General features: G+C 38.8%; 1 non-coding gene across 1 annotated transcript; it reads left to right on the forward strand.

Moving 5' to 3' along the window:
- Nucleotides 1-8,239: 8,239 nt before the first annotated feature.
- Nucleotides 8,240-8,346, forward strand: LOC120278384. Its single transcript, XR_005541715.1, has one exon. It is a non-coding gene; the product is annotated as a small nucleolar RNA R71 (small nucleolar RNA).
- The last annotated feature ends 717 nt before the right edge of the window (nucleotides 8,347-9,063 follow it).

A 9,063-nucleotide genomic window follows, 5' to 3' on the forward strand; every position in this document is an offset into this window, starting at 1 on the left:
AACTAGGCCACCATTTATATAGCTAGCAATCGTGCATTCCACGAGAGCACTAAAGACATTGAGATGTATTGTCATTCTATTCTAGAAACTGTGATGAGGGGGAAGATTTCCACTCTATATATTAGGAACAATGATCAAACTGCAAATATGTTCACTCAGACTCTAAGGACGGATCATTTTGTTTTGTTTTGTTTTGTTTTGTTTTTTGGTAAACTAAGCTAGAAATATATGATGCATATTCTTCAGCTTAAAGGGAAGTGTTAGATATTATTTGCATTAGCACAAAAAATGTTTTCTCGCATATTCTCCATTTTTACATTTTCATATTCTCTATTATTACATTTCCATACTATATTGTAATATGCTTCATTATTATGTTTCCATATTTGTTTACTCTATTATAGTGTAAAAGAAGAGCTCCTTGCATGTGATGGCGTGTAAGCCTTCCACGCGAAATTCTTTTTCCTTTCCATCATGCAATCTTAAAGTATTTCACCCTTATACATAAAATTCTTAGAGACATTTGGTTCATGGCATCTTTTTGGATTCCTAAGAAATTTTAATAGGCATATAAGATGCCCTTATTTGGTTTATGAATTTTTATTAAATTCTTAAGAAAATTGGATTTCCATGGGGTTTAAATTCCTATGAAACATGGGAATCTAAAATCTTGAGATGATTTGAATATCAAATGCTTAGATCTTAAAGTCCTCTTTCAAATGAGATAAATATCACATCAATTGGACCAGGGATGAGGTAGTAATAACCTCTTTGATGAAGTTACATTGATTATTCTCAGGCTTGTAAATGCTCTCAACTTCACTAAAATATATTTCCTTCATTTCTCTGGAGTTTCAATCATTGTTTTAGATCTGATCAGAATAAAAACACATCAAAAACATCAATTCCTCAAAAATATGAACTTTGACTTAAATATGAGGTTTAAGCACAAGAAGGACTCTAACGATATTTACATATATATATATATATATATATAAACATGAAAAACACTACAAAATCTCTACTCACCAATAACTTAGGTTTTGAATTTAATTTTATTGCTAGATATTCTCCTATAAATAGTATAAATGTGGGGAACCGTAGCTTTTTTTCAAAATATGAGGAATATGCTGAAGCCTTCCATTCTTATTCTAGTCAAATAAAGAATTTTTAGAAAGAAAATACAAAGAGTTGTTAGGAATTTGAGTTTTAATAATTATTTAGATAGTTAATCCTGATGGATTTATTGGTGGTATTTGGCTATGTTGGGATGCCAACCAAGTTTATGGAATTTGTTGGAGGAAAATACCTTATACATGGTGCTACCATGGATGGTTTTAGGATATTGTAATGATATTTGTAGTAGTAATGAAAAGCTGGGTGGTTCTAATGTCTCTCAGTCTTAGTGTAACCACTTTTCTTCTATAATATAAGCTTGTAGCTTGATTGATTTAGGCTTTGAGAGTTGGTTGCACAGTGTAACAAGTGCAATGGCATAGTTGGTTTTAGAGAGATTGGGCAGTGCATTAAGTACTGTAAATGAGCATATTTGGTTTGCTAATGTGGGAGTTAAACACTTCCAGCCCATTTTTTAGTGGAGGAGACTAGTTTCTCAAATTCATAGCTAAAACAGTTTAGATTTCATAATTAGAGATTAATAATGTTGTTATACTAGCTGGAATCTATAGGAATCTTAAAAATAAGTGTAATGTTGTATCATAGGCTTTGATGGATTGGAATGTTTGAGCTTTCGGTAATTTGTTTGAGAATAAGAGGGTTTTCTATGTAAGAATTACTATTATACAAAAAGCTTTGGTTAAGCAATAGCTCTTTAAGGCTATAAGAGTTAGAAAAGGAGTTAGTTTCTGAGTATAATTGCATCCTAGAATAAGAAGTGCTTTGGTTTCAAAAGTCTAGAGTGGAATGGATTCAAAAATAGTTAATGGAATACTCGATTTTTCCATGTTTCAATAATCTATCTTAGGAGCAAAAATAAGGTTACAATGCTAGGGAACTCTGATAGGGATTGGACAATTGATGATAATGCTATGAAAACCCATACTACAAGTTACTATAATGAGTCATTTCATCTAGAGTCTCAAACTTTTCAATCCTTACGAAATGTTTCATATTCCTCATTACAGATGAATAATATGACTTTGTTTGTCATTCAAATTCAATGTGATGAAGTGCATGTTGTTTTCTTTCAAATGAAATCTTGGAAATCCCCAAGTATTGATGATCTGCATTCAAATGTCTTTCAAAAATATTGGCAAACAGTAAAAGATGCATTGTTGCTCCTATTTAGTATAATCTTTGAAATGGGAGTGTTCCTTCTCCTTTAAATAACACTCTAATTTTTCTCATCTCTAAGGTTTCTAACCTAGAGTATGTTAAACAATTCCTGCCTATAAACTTGTGTTATATAAAGTGTAAACTTATTATTACAGTATTTGTTAATAAGTTCAAGCCACTTCTTGATGAGATTGTTTCTCCTATGCAAGTCAACTATCCCAAGGAGACATGCATCTGATAATATACTTTTTGCTCAAGAAGTTTTATATACTATCAAGAGATCTTCAAGTACAAATAGCTTGATGGCTATAAAGACAATCTTAAGAAAGCTTTTGATCAAATCCACTAGGGTCTTCTCAAGGAGACCTTGGAGTTATTTGGATTCTTTGAAAAATGGGTAAATATTATTATGAGTTGTGTAGAGATTTCAGATATTCTATATTGTAGAATGGCAAAAAAGCTAAATTCTTTGTGAACCGATTATGATATAGAGATCCATCATCTCCATATCTTTTTATCGCATACATGGGGAGAATAGGTCATCTTCTAAATTGAGAGCTAGCTAAAGGCACATTAAAGTCCATTAAGGTTGGAAATGGTAGTATTGGTATCTCATATCTTTTCTTTGTAGATGATTTATTTCTCTTTGAGAGAGCTAATGGAACCAAGCTAGAATCATAAAGGATGTTCTTGATATTTTTTTTGTAGTGTGTCAGGGGCCAATGTTAATTCGGAGAAGTCTAAGATATGTATATCTCCCAAGACTTCATGTGAGAATTCAAGGAGATAATCAAACATACTGGGCATTGGTTTAACAAACAACTTTAGTAAGTATTTAGGGGTTCCCCTTATACATGGAAAGATGACACGAGACACCCATGAGAAGGTTCTAGGAAAGATATAAGGCAGGCTATTTGGTTGGAAATATGCTATCTGGTTGGAAACAAAACCATTTAAGCCTTACAAGCATAGCGACTCTTATTAGTTCAGCAACCATTGTAATTCCATCTTTTATGATGATATCTTTTTTGACAAGTATGGTGCATGAGTCATTGGGCATGCTCAATAAGAAGTGTTTATAAGGGAGTGATGAGAATAAAAGAGTGTTCATTTGGTGAGTTGGAAGACTATGTATAAGCAAAAAATTAATGGGGTTAGGCTTCGAAGTATGACATTTTAGAACTGGAATCTCTCATTGATATAAAATACTGCTTGGTGTTTGTTAAATTGATGTGGGGCATATTGAGGAGCTAGCCTGTGCCTTTAGAAAAATGGGACAAGCTCTAACAGGGGTATTTTGGTAATTTTCCAAGTGGTAGAGTTTTGGTATTTTGAGGGTCTCACTTGATGGAAAACGGGTCATCGAGCACATATCACTAGCTTTGCTTGTGTGTAATGCCAGTTTTTGGTCAAATTTCATCATCTTAGCCTCGAAAACAAGGATTTTGCCGTTTTAGGAAAGATTTGGTTTGATTATATCTTTGGCTACAAATCTCAGACTTATACACCGTTTTGGCATTAGCTTTATTTTGTTAAGTATTTTATTTTTCTGTTGTAAATTGAAAACATGCCGTTTTTGGCAAATTTTCGATTTGTCTCCTTTTTAGGGTTATTTTACTGATTTTCTTTGGTCTATTTATTGTAAGCCCTTTGGCTTCGTTGAGGAGTTGATTTTGATGAAATAAAAGTGTTGTTTTTGTTTTCTCTAAATCCTTGGGTATTCTTAGACTAAACAGGATTTAGGGGTCGTTTAGTCAGTGGTAATGATATATTACCACGTAATGAGATTACCATGGTAATATGAGTGGGAATGTTATATGGTTGGAAATATTATGGTAATTTGAAATAACCATGTTTGGTTGGAAACTCTTATTACTGGGAATAGTTCATTGTCGTGTTTGGTTGTCATGGTAATCAATTTGCTAAAATATAAAAAGTTATGAGATTACCACGGTAATCCAAGATAGACACCAAATTTGGTGGTAATAGGATTACCAACTTGGTAATATTCTCAGGTTGATAATGTGATATTACCATCCAGATTACCTCCAGTGCAATGCCAAATGTGGTAATATTTGTAGACTACCACGTAACACGTGGTAATCTTTCTACATTACCGTGAACCAAACGTCCCTTTAGGTTTATTACTTTGTTGTTGACTTGGGCATTCTTAGACTAAACAAGTCTTCAATCCTATCCTCGCTGCGTTAGTTGGTACCATAGCTTTGTTCATCCTTGGAGGAGACATGGCGCCTAGGTGTGAGCAGAACCTTCAAGACATCTATGAGTGCGATCAGATGAATCAGATGGAGCAAAGATTGGTGCAATTAATAGATCAGCTATTTGAGGGCATGATGGATGTGATGACCCAAAGGATGGCGATGATGTGTATAACCAGGTACCGAATGTTACCCAAACTAATGTTGGTTCTGGTGAGGAGATGACTCAATACAGGAGAGGTCCTGTGGAAAATGACCATAGGAGATGGGAGACGGGGATGCGCATCGAGATTCCTGAATTCCATGGAGGCCTACAACCAGAGGAGTTCCTCGATTGGTTGATGATTGTGGAGGAAATCTTGGAATTTAAAGCGTGCCAGAAGATAAATGCGTGCCTTTAGTGGCTACCGGGCTTCAGAACAGAGCCACCGCGTGGTGGCGGCAACTAAAGCTAACATGGAACTGGTTGGGAGAGCCAAAGATTTGTACGTGAGAGAAGATGAAGAAGCATCTGCATATACAATTTTTTCCCTACAACTTCCAGAGATTGATGTACCAAAAGTTATAGAATTTGAAGTAGGGCACCAGGTTGATAGATGACTATACCACTAAATTTTACTAACTCATGGCACAAAATGAGATCCAAGAGATAGAGGATCAGTTGATGGTGCGATATATTGGAGGTTTCAGGATACAGATTCAGGATACAGTTAACATGTTTGATCCTGTTTCTATATCTATGGCACACCAGATGGCTTTACAGGCGGAGAAGCAATGGGGACATAATCCTGGTATTGCGGGCGTAACTAGCAGCGGTGGTAGCAGTAGTAGCCATCCAAGTGACGTGAACTGTGTTAAAACAGGAGGGCTTACTAAGAATGCTAACACTACACAGTCTGGCAAGGCTAATAGTAGCACCTTTCGGTGTTTTGGCTGTGGAGAAGTGGGTCATCGGCTATCTGAGTGCAAAAAGACAGCCAGGAAGAAGGTACTTCTCACTGATGCAATCGATCTCGAGGAGGAAAAAAAATGGCTGTAGATGAGCAACCTGATGATGGGGAAAACGACTGTCCAACCCGAGAAAACTCTAAGTGTTTCACACACCCATGAGAAAATTCCCCACGGGCGTGGACTTGTACAGGGCCAGCTCACAGGGGCACTCGCATGCCCCTTTGTCTTCTCGGGATGAAAGAGAGCTCTTCTGCAGAGATACACAAGGGCATGTAGAAATTACCCATGCCCGTGTGTTTATCACAGGGTCATCCACAGGGGCCAGTCCACGCCCCTGTGCCTTCTCAAGAAAAATCTCTAAGTCTCTGTAGGAAGACAAAAGCCCGTGCGAAAATTACCCACGCCCGTGTGAATCTCACGAGGTCATTCACAAGGGCGAGTCCACGCCCCTGTACCTTCTCTGGATGAGCTCTCAGTAGAGACCCATGGGCGTGTGGAAATTCCACACGCCCGTGCGTTTTCTCTGGATGCCTTAGAAAACTCTGCAGGCTTTACAGAAAATTCCTGAACTTATAAAAACACTCAGAGCCTGCTTTCATCATGCAATTACACCAGAGAAAAATGCACGACATGCTCAAACGACCAAAAACTTTGCCATACTCATTTAAACACGCGTGTGCACCAAATATCCACGAGAAAATCACAGTAATAGCATCTCAAAATCAGGACACCAACACTTAAAACCTTATTCATGCAAACACTAAAGAATAACTAGAAAAAAAATAGTAAATGCTTGGGTTACCTCCCAAGAAGCGTTTGTTTAACGTCACTAAGCTTGACGTACCTCGTCTTACCTAACGGGGGCTCATACATAAAGGTCTCTTATCCATGACTTGAAAGCACGATGAGCAAAGTTTTTTAAGGTAGAGGGGGAGTTATTGGGCTTGTTACAACTTGAGGATCCGTCACTCTTGTTGCGCTCTTGTGCATCCCCAATAGTCTTGGGGTGTTTCTTGCGGTGTCTCCTCACCTGTTTCATTTTTTGGAGCACTTTCTTCAAAATCCCCGGGGTAGATGGTACTTCTTCTTCTACACCAAGCACCATTACTTCTTCGTTCTCTACCTCTTGGTCTAGCAACCCCTCGTACGTGTCTGGATTCAACATCTTCTGCACATATTCATCGATTAGTTCATCAGTAGCGTCAAGAAAGTAAAACGTATCATCAAAGTCAAGAGAATGTCGCATGGCTTCGGCGAGGCGGTAGGTCAACTTGTCATCACCCACCCTCAGTATCAACTCCCCACCGTCCATGTCAATCAATGCCTTGGAAGTGCGCAAGAATGGCCTCCCAAGAATCAAAGGAACATCTGCATCCTCATTGACATCCAACACTACGAAGTCTATAGGAAATATGTACTTGTCCACCTTGACAAGCACGTCTTCAATGATGCCCCTCGGATGTCTCACTGTTCGGTTCGCTAATTACAATGTCATCCGAGTGGGCCTAGGCTCTCCTAAGCCTAGCTTCTGAAAGAAAGAGTATGGCATGACATTGATACTGGCCCCTGAGTCCGCCAATGCCATCTCTTCACCCAAATTACCAATGTTGCATGGGATAATGAAGCTTCCTGGGTCTTTCTTCTTGTTCGGCATATTCTTTTACAAGATTACCGAGCAAGATGCATCTAAGATCACCGATGCACTCTCTTCCAATTTCCTCTTGTTGGTTAAAAAATCTTTTAAGAACTTAGCATACCGAGGCATTTGAGACAACACCTCTACAAAAGGAATATTGATGTGCAATTGCTTAAATAGACCCAAGAACTTCTTCTATTGCTTATCATTTTGGTCGTTCTTCAATCTTAAAGGATAAGGGATTCTTGGCTTGTAAGGTGGGGGTGCCACCTCTTTTTCTTTGTTAACTCTTTCCTCAACCTCCACGACCTCCGGTGCCTCAACATTGGTCTTCTCACTAGGAAGTTTGCCCTCAACCTCACGACCACTTCTCAAAGTGATCGCCTTCACATGTTTGCATGGGTTGGTTTCAGTATTACTAGGCAAACTACCTTGTTGTCTCTCTGATAGAGACTTTGTGATTTGCCCAACTTGATTCTCTAGGTTGTGCAATGAAGCGGTATGGTTGCGAAGTGTAGCCTCAAACGATTGGAACAGTGTATCCGTTGATTGTACAAATCTAGTCAAGGCTTTCTCCAAATCGGTTATCTGGGTCTCCAAGCCTGAAACTCTATTCTCCATGTTCGGGACTTGTTGTTGTTGGAAACCTAGTGGTACAGTGGCCTTTTGTTACCCTTGGTTATTCCATGAGAAATTAGGGTGGTTCCTCCAACCCGAATTGTAGGTATTGCTATAAGGATTTCCTTGGTTTCACAGTGCATTACCCACATAGTCAACTTGCTCAACAGATGGTGTACCACCAACAACTATCGGGCAACCGGATGGGGCATGTCCCCTTCCATATCCATCACAACTCGTTACGGCCGCTAATCTTGAAGAAGTTATAGTGTCTAACTTCTTACTCAATGTCTCCACTTGGGCCGCCAACGATGTAACCGCATCGATCTCATGGATGCGGGCCACTTTCTTCTTCTCACTAGCATTCCATTGGTAGCTGTTCAACCCCATTTCTTCAATTAATTGCCGGGCTTCTTCGAGGGTCTTGCTACCTAAGGTACCTCCTGCCGCTGCATCAAATAACTGTCTTGTACTTGGGTTTAAACCATTGTAAAAAGTCTGAATAATCATCCACTCTGGAAACCCATGTTGAGAACATTTTCATAAGAGTTCCTTGAACCTTTCCTATGTCTCAAATAGAGACTCCAATTCCATTTGCACAAAAGACGAGATCTCATTCCTAAGCTTTGCAGATTTTCCGGGAGGAAACTAACGGGCAAGGAAAGCTTCTACCATCTCCTCCCATGTAGTGATCGATGCTCTAGGTAATGAGTGTAGCCACTGCTTCACTTTCCCCTTTTAGGAAAATGGGAAGGCTCTCAACTTAATGGCATCATCCGTAACACCATTGATCTTGAGCATATAACACACTTCCAAGAAATTCTCTATGTAACCGTTTGGACCCTTATCGGCTAAACCATTGAACTATGCGGACTGCTGTAACATGTGGATGAATGGCGCTTTAGCTCAAAATTCTGAGCTGTGATTGGGGGTCGCACAATGCTAGATTGTGTCCCCAATGCTGATGGTCTGGCGTAATCATAGAGTGTTCTCTGTTGTTCATTCTGTTCTGCCATGTTGTCAGATCTTTCAACATCCACTTCAGCTAGATTCGACGGTTCTTGTATAGGTTCTTTACCTGTTCTTCTGAGTGTACGTTCAAGTTCAGGATCACCTTCAAGCAATGGTGAAGGGTTCCCTTGGGTCATAACCTAGAGCTGCACCAAAATAAAGAAAACAAAATTAGAACAATGATAGAATAAGAAGATATGAAATAGAATGAATGAATAGCTAAGATAGCAAAGTGCAAAGTATCTCTAAACGCCTACTCCCCGGCAACGGCACCAAAAACTTGACAACGCCTCTTGCGTGTGACCCGCAAGTGCACGGGTTTGTCAAAGTAAT

Source organism: Dioscorea cayenensis, chromosome 15, assembly GCF_009730915.1.
Source record: "Dioscorea cayenensis subsp. rotundata cultivar TDr96_F1 chromosome 15, TDr96_F1_v2_PseudoChromosome.rev07_lg8_w22 25.fasta, whole genome shotgun sequence".
NCBI lineage: Eukaryota > Viridiplantae > Streptophyta > Magnoliopsida > Dioscoreales > Dioscoreaceae > Dioscorea > Dioscorea cayenensis.